The following is a 13,932-nucleotide window of genomic DNA, read 5'->3' on the forward strand; positions in this document are numbered from 1 at the left end:
AAAAAGCAACTTTATTGATGTGTAATTTTACATTCCAAAAACCCATTTTTAAAAAAATTTTACTTATGTATTTGGCTGTGCCAGGTCTTAGTTGTGGCCTGTGGAATCTTTAGTTGCAGCATACATGATCTACTTCCCTACCAGGGATTGAACCTGTGTCCCTATATTGGGAGCATGGAGTCTTAGCCACTGTACCAACAAGTGAAAGTGAAAGTCGCCCATTCTTGTCCATCTCTTTGCAACCTCATGGACTATACAGTCCATGGAATTCTCTGGGCCAGAATAAGTGGATAACCTTTACCTTCTCCAGGGGATCTTCCCAACCCAGGAATCGAACCGGGGTCTCCTGCATTGCAGGCTGATTCTTTACCAACTGAGCTACCAGGGAAGCCCACTGGACCAACAGGGAAGTCCCTAATCTGATATTTAAAAATAAAAATTAAAGCAAGGCTAAGGAAAGAAAGGAAAGCTATTTCTCATAGAAAAATGCCAACTTATAAGTGTAGAAGAAATAATGGAATTAGAAAAGCCAGTGCTTTACCACCACATGTAATGAGTGATTAAAGCAGGATTCATCATTGGATATTACAACCATTGAGTGAAAGATTGTTAGAAAACAGGATGCTTACAGGGTTTCTAAGTATCACCCCACAGATTACTCCTCATTAATGACAGAGGGGAAAAGGTACTTTGACAATGCAGGAATCTGGCAGATAGCACCTTAATAAAATGTCCACATTTAGCATCAATAATAACAGCACTAGGAGTTCCCTGGTGCTCCAGTGGTTAAGGCTCTTTGCCTCCAACTCAGGGGTCATGGGTTCAATCCCTGGTCAAGGGATTAGGATTCCACATGCCACACAGCTAATAATAATAATAATAATAGGACAAACTGACCTCATGTGCCCACTGATATGTGGCACTGAGAAAGGTCTATTTAGCATCTATATAGTACTGTGTAGCATCTATGTAGTACTCCTTCCAAAAATATAGAAGCTGAAACTAATCATGAGGAAAGTATCAGACAAATCAGATGGAGAAACATTCTGCAAAACAGCACACTTCTTTGTTTTTCTTTGTTTGTTTGTTTTGTTTTTTTAAAAATGGGCAAAGGTTTTATTTTATTTTATTTTTTAATTCCTTTTTTTTTCCATTTATTTTTATTAGTTGGAGGCTAATTACTTTACAGTGTTGTAGTGGTTTTTGCCATACATTGACATGAATCAGCCATGGATGTACATGTGTTCCCCATCCCAATCCCCTCTCCCGCCTCCCTCCCCATCCCATCCCTCTGGGTCTTCCCAGTGCACCAGCCCTGAGCACTTCTCTCATGCATCCAACCTGGGCTGGCGATCTGTTTCACACTTGATAGTATACTAGTTTCAATGCTATTCTCTCAGAACATCCCACCTTCACCTTCTCCCACAGAGTCCACATGTCTGTTCTATACATCTGCGTCTCTTTTTCTGTTTTGCATATAGGGTTATCATTACCATCTTTTTATACAGTTGGTATACTGTATTGGTGTTTATCTTTCTGGCTTACCTCACTCTGTATAATGGGCTCCAGTTTCATCCATCTCATTAGAACTGATTCAAATGTATTCTTTTTAATGGCTGAGTAATATTCCATTGTGTATATGTACCATAGCTTCCTTATCCATTTGTCTGCTGATGCACATCTAGGTTGCTTCCATGTCCTGGCTATTATAAACAGCAGCACAGCTCTTTGAAAAACCAGCGTCATGAAAGAAAACCCAGACTATTCTACATTACATAAGCTGAATACACAGCAACTCAGATCAATATGTGACGAGTGATTGGATCCTGGATTTTTAAAAAGTTAAAGGGACATTATTGGACAATTGCAGAAATTTGGATATGGACATTTTATTACATAGTCATCTCCTCCTGGAAAGACTGAAGGCAGGAAGAGCAGGGGGCAAGAGAGGATGAGATGGTTGGATGGTATCACCGATTGAATGGACATGAATCTGAGCAAGTTCTGGAAGATAGTGAAGGACAGGGAAGCCTGGCATGCTGTAGTCCATGGGGTCGCAAAGAATCGGACATGAATGAGTGACTGAAGAACAACAAATCAATTCAGTGTTTTCTGAGTGAGAGGACTGTATTGTGGTTATGGAGGAGAATGTCCTTCCTCTTCAGTCATGCATGTTGTAGTATGTTGGGGAGAAATGGCATCATGCCTATAACTGTTCCTCAAATGGTTCAGCAAAAAGAGTATGTATATATGTAGAGTGAGAAAAAACTATTAACAATTGAAAGATCTGGATGAATTCTTGCAACTTCTCTGTAAGTCTGAAATTTTTCGAAATTTAAAGCTGGAGAAAGGACTTCCTTGGTGGTCCAGTGGATAAAAATCCACCTGTCAAGCAGGGGACACAGGTTCTATGCCTGGTCCAGGAAGATCCATATGCCCCGGAGCAACTCAGCCCTGTGAACCACAACTACTGAGCCGGTGCTCCAGAGCCGGTGCTCCACAACAAGGGGAGCACCGCAGTGAGAAGCCCCTGCACCACCACAGCAGCGACGACCCACCACAACCAAAAATAAATACATTCTAAAAAAAGTAAAACATAATATTTATTATGATAATTTGCAGAACAACTAAAACTAAAAATTGTTCAAAGTGGTTTTCATTGAGGAATAACACTGGAGTGGGTGGAAAAGGAGACCTCTAGTTTCCATTTTGCATTTTATATTTTTTTTACCTTTCTTTTTGGTTTTGCTATGTTTCTACATTGCTTCTATGATCAAAGAAATGATCATAGGAAATGCCAAAGACCGAGGCCTTTGGTAAAGCTAAATCCTTTCATTATGACCAAGGTGAGCCTGGAATAACAAGAAAACATTGTCCCCTGAGCTGAGGGAGAGAAAGGAAACATCTAAGAGGAAAGGAAATAGAAAACACATTCTTGACATCTAAGAATGTGAACAGGGTGCCACAGTACAAGTCTTAGGAGTTTGGATAGAATCAAAGGACATTTTCCCAAGGGGAAAAATACATTTTATTTATCTCCCACCTTTAAATATATGTATTTTTAAAATGGTGTTAGGGACTTCCCTGGCGGTCCAGTAGCTAAATCTCTGTGTTCCTAATGTAGGTGGCCTGGGTTCTATCCCTGGTCAGGGAACCAGATTCCACATGATGCAACTAAAACCTCGCATGCTGCAACTAAGACTCGGTGCAGCCAAAGAAATAAAATAAAAATAAGTATTTTTTAAAATAAGTAAATAAGATGATTTTACAAAGGACATGTATGCTGTAAGGTTTTTTTTGCATGTATATGTTTTCAGTAGCACTTGTCAGGGGTTGTCATATTATTCAAAAGAAACGTCTTCATTCCAAATAAACTTTTTTGGAAGGCAGAGATAACTACTCTTAAATTTTAATGCATTTCCTTCCATCTGTTTTTATAAGACAGATACTCTTTTGTACCTGTTGGCCAAGACAGTAGTCTTGCTTTTAATTGCGATCACTTGGCATTTATTGTTTTGATTTTGCTTTTCTTAATTTATCTTGAGAATTCTAACATGTAATTGAAGAGCCTTGAAAGCACTGAGATTCCATTAAATGAATGTAATATAAATTATTTTATACTTTACATATTGTTAAACATTAAGTTGTACTTTGTCATTACAAAAAATAACCCTGTAATCATTCATAAATAAGATTTGAAAATAATGGTCATGGATAAGATTCAACAACTAATATTAAGACAATAATGAGCCATCTGGATAAAAACTGAGTTGACCAAAAAAAACCTGAGCTGGCTTTATTCCTGATTATAAACCAGCATATATTCCAAATGGCTCAAAGGTTGAAATGTTAAAATATTAAAGAGAACCATAGGAAAAATGTTTTATAGCCTTGGAGAGAAGACCTTCCTAATTATGACCAAAAAATTCAGGATACAAAAAATTAACGGTTGATAAATGCAAGTATGCAAAAATATGAAAAACTCTTCATGGCACTAAAAAGAGAGAGAAGTAAAAAATAAGTGGCAAACTAAAACAAAAAAGCTTGCAACACATCACAAAGGGTTACTTTCTCTCTAATATGTAGAGACTTCCTACAAGTCATTAAGGAAAAGACTAATCAGCAAAATGGACAAATGATATGAACAAAAATAGTTCACAGAAAAGGAAACACAAATGTCTGTCTCTACTCATATAAAAAAGATGCTCAAACTCACTCATAGTGAGAGAAATACTCACTAAAACTTCACTGAGGTAAAAGTGTTCACATATTAGTTTAACAAAAATCTAAAAGTTTGATGATGCCGTAGGCACATTAGTACATCGGTGGTAGGAATGTAGATCAGCACAGTCTCTATTGAGGGCAATTGGTCAGCATCCATTTAGTTATAAACACTTAGACCCTTTACCCAGCAAACTTATTTTCAGAGATTTATCCTAGAGATCCACTTGTCCATGTGTAATAAAAGGTATGTATAAGGTTGTTCATTGTAGCAGTGTTTGTAAGAGCGAAATAGTGGAAAAACCTAAATGTCCATCAATAGGAGGCTTGCTAAAGAAAATATGATATATACATAGAACACTATAACACTGTACAAAACATGAGGAAGCTCTTTGTAGATTGCTATGGGAATACATCAAAATATATTCAGTAAAAAAATAATAATACAGGAAGTTATAAAACAATGGAATCTGGCATGATATATGCTAACATTTGTACAAAGGGATATATATGGGATTTTACAGGCATAAAAATTCTCTGGATCAAAAAGGAAGAAATTATTACCCATGAAACCTATTGGAAAGGGTGAGAACTTGGCAGATTGTTGGGAAGGGATCTTTTCACTGATCTTTCAATGCTTTTTGATGTTTGAACCACTTTAAGGTATCATTTATTCAAAAACAAAATAAATAATCGTTAAATGTGTCCATGCAACCAAAAAACTGGGAAACACTTGTATGTGTGACAGAAACTGCTCATATCCATATTGTATAAAGAGATTTTTTAAATGAACATCTTAGAAAACTAAAAGCTATAAACAGATGATTTCTTAAAAATCTCAATAGAAATCTTTTTAACATTTAATCTTAGCAAACAAATGCAAATAAAACGTCACATTTTAAAATCCTCTACGTTGGACAAAGATTTTTACAGCAAAAACTAAGGCAACATTGTTAATCAACTATCAATATATTCCAATAAAAAATAAGTAGCAAGGGAAAATATAAAAATAAAATAATAATAACCAGGACAGTATTAATTAGTGCAAGGCAGGGACACAAAACTCCCATTCTTGATGGGTGTCAGTTAGTACAAGAAAGGCAACTCAGCAGCTAATGTGTGTCAAAAGCCTCAAAATTACTTATAACCTTTGGCAAAGTAATTCCACATCCGAGGAAGACTTCTGTGATGATCACCCTTGTCAGAACAAAGGCGCAGACCGCCATGCCCGCAGTATGGAGCAGCCCAGTCAGAGAGCGAGTGGGCTGTAGGGGGCCCCTAGGCAGATCCCGGTGAAGGCGGAGAACACCCAGGGCCGCCGATCAGGGCTCTTCAAGTCCTGTTGAATCGTCAGCTGGAAACCTAGAAGCCTCTGCTCTGCTGCCCTCTGGTGGTTCTCAAGTAATAGCACCCAGCCAGGGAGGAGAACTCGCGTCTCAATCAAGGAACTTAGAACCAAGGGGCCCTCTCCTCAGGCTTTTGTTGCTGTTGTTCTTAGCGGCTTGCGGAATCTTCGTTCCCCAACCAGGGATTGAATTCGGGCCACGGCAGCGAAAGCGCCAAGTTTTAAACACTGGACTGCCAGGAATTTCCCCTCTTATCTATTTTTATTTAACAAACACTAATAAAGCATTTGGGCTTCCTTGGTGGCTCCGTGGTAAAGAATCCACCTGCCAATGCAGGAGACAACAAGGGACGAGAGTTCAATCCCTGGGTCAGGAAGATCCCCTGGAGAAGGAAACGGCAACCCAGTCCAGTATTCTTGCCTGGAAATCCCCTAGACAGAGGAGCCATGGGGTCACAAAGAGTCGGACACGACTTAGCGACTAAAACAAACAATAAAGCATTTACTGTGTTCCAGGCGTTGTGCTCAGCACTTACAAGCATTCCCTCTTAATCCTCGTAACAGTCCTATGAAATAGGTACTTTTATCATCCTCATTTCATACATGAGCTAACTAAAGGACAGGGATTAGGTTCCTTGGCCAAGGACACACAGTGGCTAAGTTCAAGATTAGAACATCTTGTTGATAGCAGGGTTTGTGCCCTGATCCACCTCCATTGTGAGGATCAAAGGTCTGGGTGATGCTAATAACCCTCAGAGAGAACATCATAGAACACACTGTAGCTGCTACCTTCCCCCTTCCCCTAGCTCATCTCTCCCAAACAAGTTCACACAAGGACTGAGTTCACCTCTATAGGCCGCCCAACCTGAATCGAAGACAACCACTGGCCCAGGCGAGATCCAGTGGGTTTTTAAAAATTTTATTTACAAAATATTCCATATATTTAGATGTAAAAAATAAAATAACAGGGCTTCCCTAGTGGCTCAGCAGTGAAGAATCTGCCTGCCAACCCAGGAGACACCAGTTTGATCCCTGATCCAGGAAGATTCTACATGCCTCGGAGCAAGTAAGTCCGCTGCACCATACTATTAAGCCTGTGCCCTAGGGCACACTATCGAGAAGAGAAGAGAAACCAGTGCAACGAGAAGCCCACTTACGACAACTAGAGAGTAACCTCTGCTCTCTGCAACTAGAGGAAAGCCCTCACAGCAACGAAGACCCAGCAGAGCCAAAATAAACAAATAAAAATTTAAGAAAACACAGTAACATAACACACTCAGCACCCACCTGCAACTTAAAATATAGTGTTTCTAGCAGTTCTGCGTCAGTGATGAGGTTCACTCCTTATAGTTCACTGGCTTGTTTTCTGTGGTTGTATTTAACACAGGAGGGTCACCAACTGGGCCATGAAGGTAAGGCCACTGTTACAGCAACCCTTCCCCTTCCTAACAGAGAGTCCCCCCCCCCCCCCCCCCCCCCCCCAATTACTGCTAATTGTATCCTGTTGGAGACGTCTGCAGTTTAGGTCACATAGCAGTCACTTCAGGTGGAGCTGAGAAAGCTTGGTTGTTACAGTCTAGGTAGATAGTGACTCCCAGTCATGACTGGCTGTGGCTCTGAGGTCTTAAAGGAATGGGAAGCCCAAGGGCTCAGCAAGCATGAATTAGAGACCAGGGTTATTGACTACTTAGCAAATTCTTGAAAGCTCTGGAGCCATCTGCAGAGTTTTCAGTGTGTGCCTTTTCCCTCTAGGGAAAGGGTCTATTCCATATGTTTTATAAGATTCTTAAAAACGTCTGAGCCCTTCCAAAAAGATTGAGTCATCCTTATAGATCACGGGTTGACAAATGGCCCACAGGCCAAATCTAGTTCAATGCTTTCTTTTGCGCAACACACAAGCTAGGGATTTTTTATTTTTAGGGTTTATTTTTGTAGATCTTTTCCTTTTCTTGTGTTTCCTGCCTAAAGAAAAGTTCCCTTAGCATTTGTTGTAAAACTGGCTTAGTGGTGCTGAATTCTCTTAACTTTTGCTTGTCTGGAAAGCTTTTGATTTCTCCATCAGATCTGAACGAGAGTCTTGCTGGGTAGAGTATTCTTGGTTGTGGATTCTTCCCTTTCATCACTTGGAATATACCATGCCATTCTTTTCTGGCTCGTAGACTTTCTGTTGAGAAATCAGCTGATTTTTTAAAAATATTTTTAAATGGTTTAAAAAATCAAAAGAATATTTCATGACATGAAAATGAAAAGAACTTCAAATGTGTCTACAGATAAAATTTATTGGAACACAGCTACATTCATTCATTTACATAGTCCTGGCTGCTTTTGTGCTAGAAGAGCAGAGTTGAATACTTGCAACAGAGAGGCAACACCTAAAAATTTACTATCTGGCCCTTTTCTGAAAAAATTTGCTGACTTTGCCAGAGATGGGACTGGATAACTCATCTTGTGAATTTATGGACCTCTATTTTTCACTTGAATGTAGATGCTGTTATGGTGGATAAAGCACAAATTCACTTAGATATAATATTAATATAGTGGACAAGCCAGGCTTCAGCAATACATGAACCGTGAACTTCCAGTGTGAAATGTGAAACCCAAACGACTCCATTTTAGGATAGCACTGCCATTTTGAGTGAAACCCCCTCCCGAGGAGAGAAAACGAAATTTAAAGAGAAAGAAACTCAACGAGCCAATCAGGGGAGGACAGGAAAGTCCCTCCCCCCTTACTCTAACCCACCAATCAGTAGCTAACAAGACACCCTTAGTTGAAGAATTAACCAATCCCCTTAAGCTTCCCTTCCCGCTTCCCCTGCTATACAGTATAAAAATGATTCACCTCTTTCACAGGGGACTCCTTCGCCATTGTGTGAAGAGAGTCCCTGCTCGAGCTTGTAATAAAGTTCCTCACTGCTTTTGCATCGACCCGCGGCTCCTGTGGTGTTTGGTGGGATTCCGTGATCCGGGTACAACATTTTGGGGGCTCGTCCGGGATCCCCCAGACTCTCCAGGACCCGCGCTTCGGAGGACAAACGGCCGGTAAGCAGTAGCAGCAGCTGCATCTGTACCTGTAAGGGGCCCCGCTCTGTAGCTGGACTTAAACCTAGGCGGACGCGCCGATACGGTCTCCAGCAGGGAGCAGGAAGAGACGTCTTCCAGCTCCCACTCAGTAGTCCTATATATATATATATGCATACATATATATATCTGATATACATCTGTTATACTCTGTACCTTTTGTTCTCGGAATTGCACGCTCTGTTATTTGTCTGGTGTGTCGTCTTGTTTGTTCGTTGTGTGACTGACCGACGATGGGACAGACGCAATCTGGATGCTCTCCGCTGACCTTAATGACTAAGCATTTCACAGAAGTTAGAGCTCGAGCTCATAAGCTGAGTGTAGAAATTAAAAAATCTCGGATGATTTTCTTCTGCAGGACTGAATGGCCCAGCTTTAACGTAGGCTGGCCTCCTGATGGGACTTTCAACTTAAGGACTGTCCGGAGAGTCCGAGAAATCATCCTCAGACCTCGAAGCATATATCCCGACCAGATCCCATATATCCTGGCTTGGGAAGATGTAATAGTCACCCCACCCCTTTGGATCCAACCCTTTTTACCTCCACAGGTAGAAGAATTCGTGGAGATCCTAGTGGTTGAAGAAAAGGAAGAGCCTCCGGCTGCCCCCTCTGCCCCTGTTTTGCAGGAAGATTAGACTCTTCTTGATCTCCTTATCACACCTCCACCATATTCTCTCCCCCCTCCTATTCAGCCTGAACCCCTACTTCCCCAACCTTCTCCAGAAGCGGCTGGGGGAGGACCTGCAATGAACACCCGAAATCGTAGGGCCTCCTCCCCCGGGGGGCCTGCCGACTCTACTTCAGCAGCTATTCTTCCTCTCAGGGCTCTGGGTCCCCCTGATGCTGATGGAGATCAGCCCCTTCAATATTGGCCCTTTTCTACTAGTGATTTATACAATTGGAGGACCCAGAACGCCCCATTTTCAGAGAGACCTAAAGAGCTTATTAATTTGTTAGAAACTGTTCTGTTTACTCATCAACCTATGTGGGACGATTGTCAGCAGCTACTCCAGATATTATTCACCACAGAAGAAAGAGAAAGGATCCAGCTAGAGGCGCGGAAGCTGGTGCCAGGAGATAATGGGCAACCCAGGCTAACCCTGCGACGATTGACTCCTCCTTCCCTTTGTCTAGGCCACAGTGGGACTATAACACGGCGGAAGGTAAGGAGCGGCTCCGGGTCTACCGCCAGGCTCTGTTGGGGGGGTCTCAAAGCGGCCGCTCGCAGGCCCACTAATTTGGCTAAGGTAGGTAATGTACAGCAAGGGAGAGAAGAGAGTCCTGCGGCGTTCCTGGAGAGACTGATGGACGCATTCCGTCAGTACACTCCCATGGACCCTGAGGCGGAGGATACTAGGTCAGCCTTAATGATGCATTTTATTAATCAGTCAGCCCCAGATATAAGGAAGAAGTTACAGAAGATAGATAGATTAGGTGAAAAATCTATTCAAGATCTGATGGCAGTAGCAGAGAAAGTTTATAATAACCGAGAGACACCTGAAGAGAAGCAGACTAGAGCCGCCGACCGGCAGACCAGAAATATGGCTCGCATTCTCCTGGCCGCCACCAGCGCCCAGCCAAACGAACGAGAGAAGAGATTGAAACAACTGGCAGAAGGTAAGCCGAAACCTAACCCCCAGGGAAAACCAAAGTTAGGACGGAACCAGTGTGCATATTGTAAAAAAGAAGGACATTGGGTTAAGGATTGCCCTAAAAAGTTCAAACAGGGAACCAACGGTTTGGCTCTGGAGGACCTGAGAGACTAGGGGAGATGGGGCCCGGAACCCCTCCCCGAGCCCAGGGTAACCTTAAAAGTGGAGGGGACCCCAATTGAGTTTTTAGTGGACACTGGGGCCGAACATTCTGTCCTGCTTGACCCACGGGGAAAACTCTCTTCAAAGACTTCATGGGTGCAGGGGGCCACTGGTATGAAAAAATATTCATGGACTACCCGAAGAAACCTAGATCTGAGCACGGGCTGGGTATCCCACTCTTTCATGGTCATACCAGACTGCCCCTACCCACTGCATTAGTTGCATTCATGGGCAACTAACTTGGACGAGACTACCACAAGGATTCAAGAACTCGCCCACGATCTTCAACGAAGCATTACATGAGGACCTGGGTGACTACCGTATCCAACACCCACGGGTTACCTTGCTACAGTACGTGGACGACCTTTTGTTGGCCACAGAATCCCAACAAACCTGTCTGGAGGCAACCAGAGACTTGCTGTATACTTCAGGTGAGCTGGGATATCGGGCCTCCACAAAGAAAGCACAAATTGGCAGACAAGAGGTTCATTACCTGGGATACATATTAAAAGAAGGACAGCGGTGGCTGTCCAAAGCTAGAAAAGAGACTGTGTTAAAGATCCCTAAGCCCCAGAGTCAACGCGGAATTAGAGAATTTCTGGGGTCCGCTGGATTCTGTAGATTATGGATCCCAGGTTTTGCTGAAATGGCAAAACCACTATACCAGGCAACAAAAGAGACTATACCATTTGCCTGGACAGAGGAAATGGATAAAGCCTTCCAGGACATTAAGGCAGCCCTCTTGTCAGCCCCTGCCCTAGGTCTACCTGACGTCACTAAGCCCTTCCTTCTCTATGTAGATGAGAACAGAGGGGTAGCCAAAGGCGTGTTACTCCAGAAACTGGAGTTTGGAAAAGACCAGTGGCATATCTTTGTGGCTAGTGGATGGCCCCCTGCTTGCGTATGGTGGCTGCTGTGGCCTTGTTAGTAAAAGACGCTGGCAAATTAACCCTGGGACAAGAACTGCAAATAACAACCCCACATGCCATAGAGGGTATATTGAGACAGCCTCCAGATTGATGGATCAGTAACGCTAGACTGACCCATTACCAGGGACTACTACTAAACCCTACCAAGATCATTTTTCAGCCGCCATCTACTTTGAACCCAGCCTCACTCCTGCCGGATCCAGACCTGGACGCTCCACTACGTGACTGTGCTGACATCCTGGCTCAGGTATGTGGGATCCGAGCTGATCTGAAAGACGTCACCGTTCCGGATGCTGAACTGACTTGGTACACGGATGGGAGCAGCTTCGTACAAACTGGACAAAGGTATGCGGTTGCGGCTGTGACCAACGCGAAAAAAAATGCAGGATCTCATCAGAACTGCAACGATTGTTGTCAAAGACTATGGGGCGAAAATAGAAAACATTGCCTCAGACTGTAAGGCTTGCCTGCTAACAATCCCAACCAAGACTTCAGGAGCAACTAAAGGAGCCAGAGAAAGGGGAACACGCCCTGGAGCCTACTGAAAAGTAGACTTTACTGAGGTAAAACCGGGACAATAAGGATATAGATACCTGCTAGTCTTCATAGATACCTTTTCTGGATGGGTAGAGGCCTGCCCAGCAAAAAAGGAGACAGCCCAGGTAGTAACAAAAAAACTCTTAGAGGAGATCCTGCCGCGGTTCGGATTCCCTGCACAGGTAGGTTCCGATAACGGTCCCGCCTTTGTCTCCAAGGTAAGTCAGGGACTGGCGGCGGTTCTGGGGACAAATTGGAAATTACATTGTGCCTATCGACCCCAGAGTTCAGGGCAAGTAGAAAGAATGAACAGAACTTTAAAAGAGACCTTGACCAAATTAACCCTAGAGACTGGCGGGGACTGGGTGGCGCTCCTCCCCTTTGCCTTGTTCTGGGTGCGGAACTCACCTTACATGTTCGGGTTAACCCCCTTTGAAATTATGTTCGGGAGACCTCCCCCTATTGTACCTAGTTTAAAGGCTGATTTAGTAGCCGACTTGCCTGTTGATGCTCTGTTTTCCCCTCTCCGACTCCTCCAACGGGTGCACAAGGACATTTGGAAACGGCTAGAAGCCCTATACCTCACCAAGCCACCGCCTGAACCGCATCGTTTTCGGCCAGGAGATTGGGTCTATGTGCAGAGACACCACTCAGGTACCCTCGAACCGTGCTGGAAAGGACCCTACTCTGTCATCCTAGTCACACCAACGGCCCTCAAGGTAGATGGTATTTCAACATGGGTCCACTTCTCGCATGTGAGGCCTGCTGATCCTTTCACCGACCTCCACGAGGTTCTGCCACAATGGAGAGTCTCCAAACATCCAGACAATCCACTCAAGCTAAAACTCTGGAAACGCCCCAAAGAAGCATCTCCCTCTTAAGGTACTTTGTACTCTGGGCAGCCTTCCAGGGGGTTGCCTCAGCCAATCCTCATCATCCGGTTAACATGACCTGGATAGTCTACAACCCTGAGACTGGAGAAATACTTAATTCGAGTTCCAACGTAGCCCCCAAAGGGACATGGTGGCCCATACTGACCTTTGATTTGTGCGTCCTGGCGGCCGACAATAACGGCTTCCATGGTCCCAGCCAACTGACCAACTTTTTTGCTCATGGCTCCTACGGCTTATTCACCCATAACTGTGAGGGTAAGGGCCCACAGTATTTAGAACAAGTGCCTGTCTATGTCTGCCCAGGGGGAGGAAGGGATTGGAACCAAATTGAAAAATGTGGGGGAGTTGACTTTTTTATTGCGCCGCTTGGGGATGCGAAACCTCGGGAACGGTCCCTTGGCCCATCAATCCTGGCAATGACCTCATTCAGATAGAATTACCCCAGAATACCCCAAAATGCAGGTCTCAGGGAATATCGCCTAAACCTGGACAATGTTTTCCATTACAGATTAAGTTCACAGATAAAGGGAAAAAGTTTACCAGGTGGGATGTAGGCCGAGCCTGGGGCCTACATCTTTATAAGACTGGGTTTGACAATGGAGTCCGATTTGAACTTAAATTAAAGATGGGACCGCTCTACTTGACCCCCAAGGTAGCTTTGGGACCAAACCAGGTGATAGCCCCAAAACTTTCCTCCCAGGTGGTAACCCCAAAACCTCCCTCCCAGAACCAAAGTCGGGATACTGGGCCTACTCCACACACTCCTCCCATAGCTGACATGTCTCCACCTACAGACCCCCTTATAAAGATAGATTTAATACTGTCCACCTAATGTTAGTCAGATCTCAATATTCGACTGTCTCCACAGATGATATAGTTGACTGTGTAGAAGACCCATGATTGGGCCTTCCCTAGAAACTAGAAGAGGGGGAAATGTGAAACCCAAACGACTCCATTTTAGGATAGCACTGCCATTTTGAGTGAAACCCCCTCTCGAGGAGAGAAAACGAAATTTAAAGAGAAAGAAATTCAACGAGCCAATCAGGGGAGTACAGGAAAGTCCCTCCCCCCTTACTCTAACCCACCAATCAGTAGCTAACAAGACACCCTTAGTT

This window comes from Cervus elaphus, chromosome 12 (genome assembly GCF_910594005.1).
Source record: "Cervus elaphus chromosome 12, mCerEla1.1, whole genome shotgun sequence".
In the NCBI taxonomy this organism is placed as follows: domain Eukaryota; kingdom Metazoa; phylum Chordata; class Mammalia; order Artiodactyla; family Cervidae; genus Cervus; species Cervus elaphus.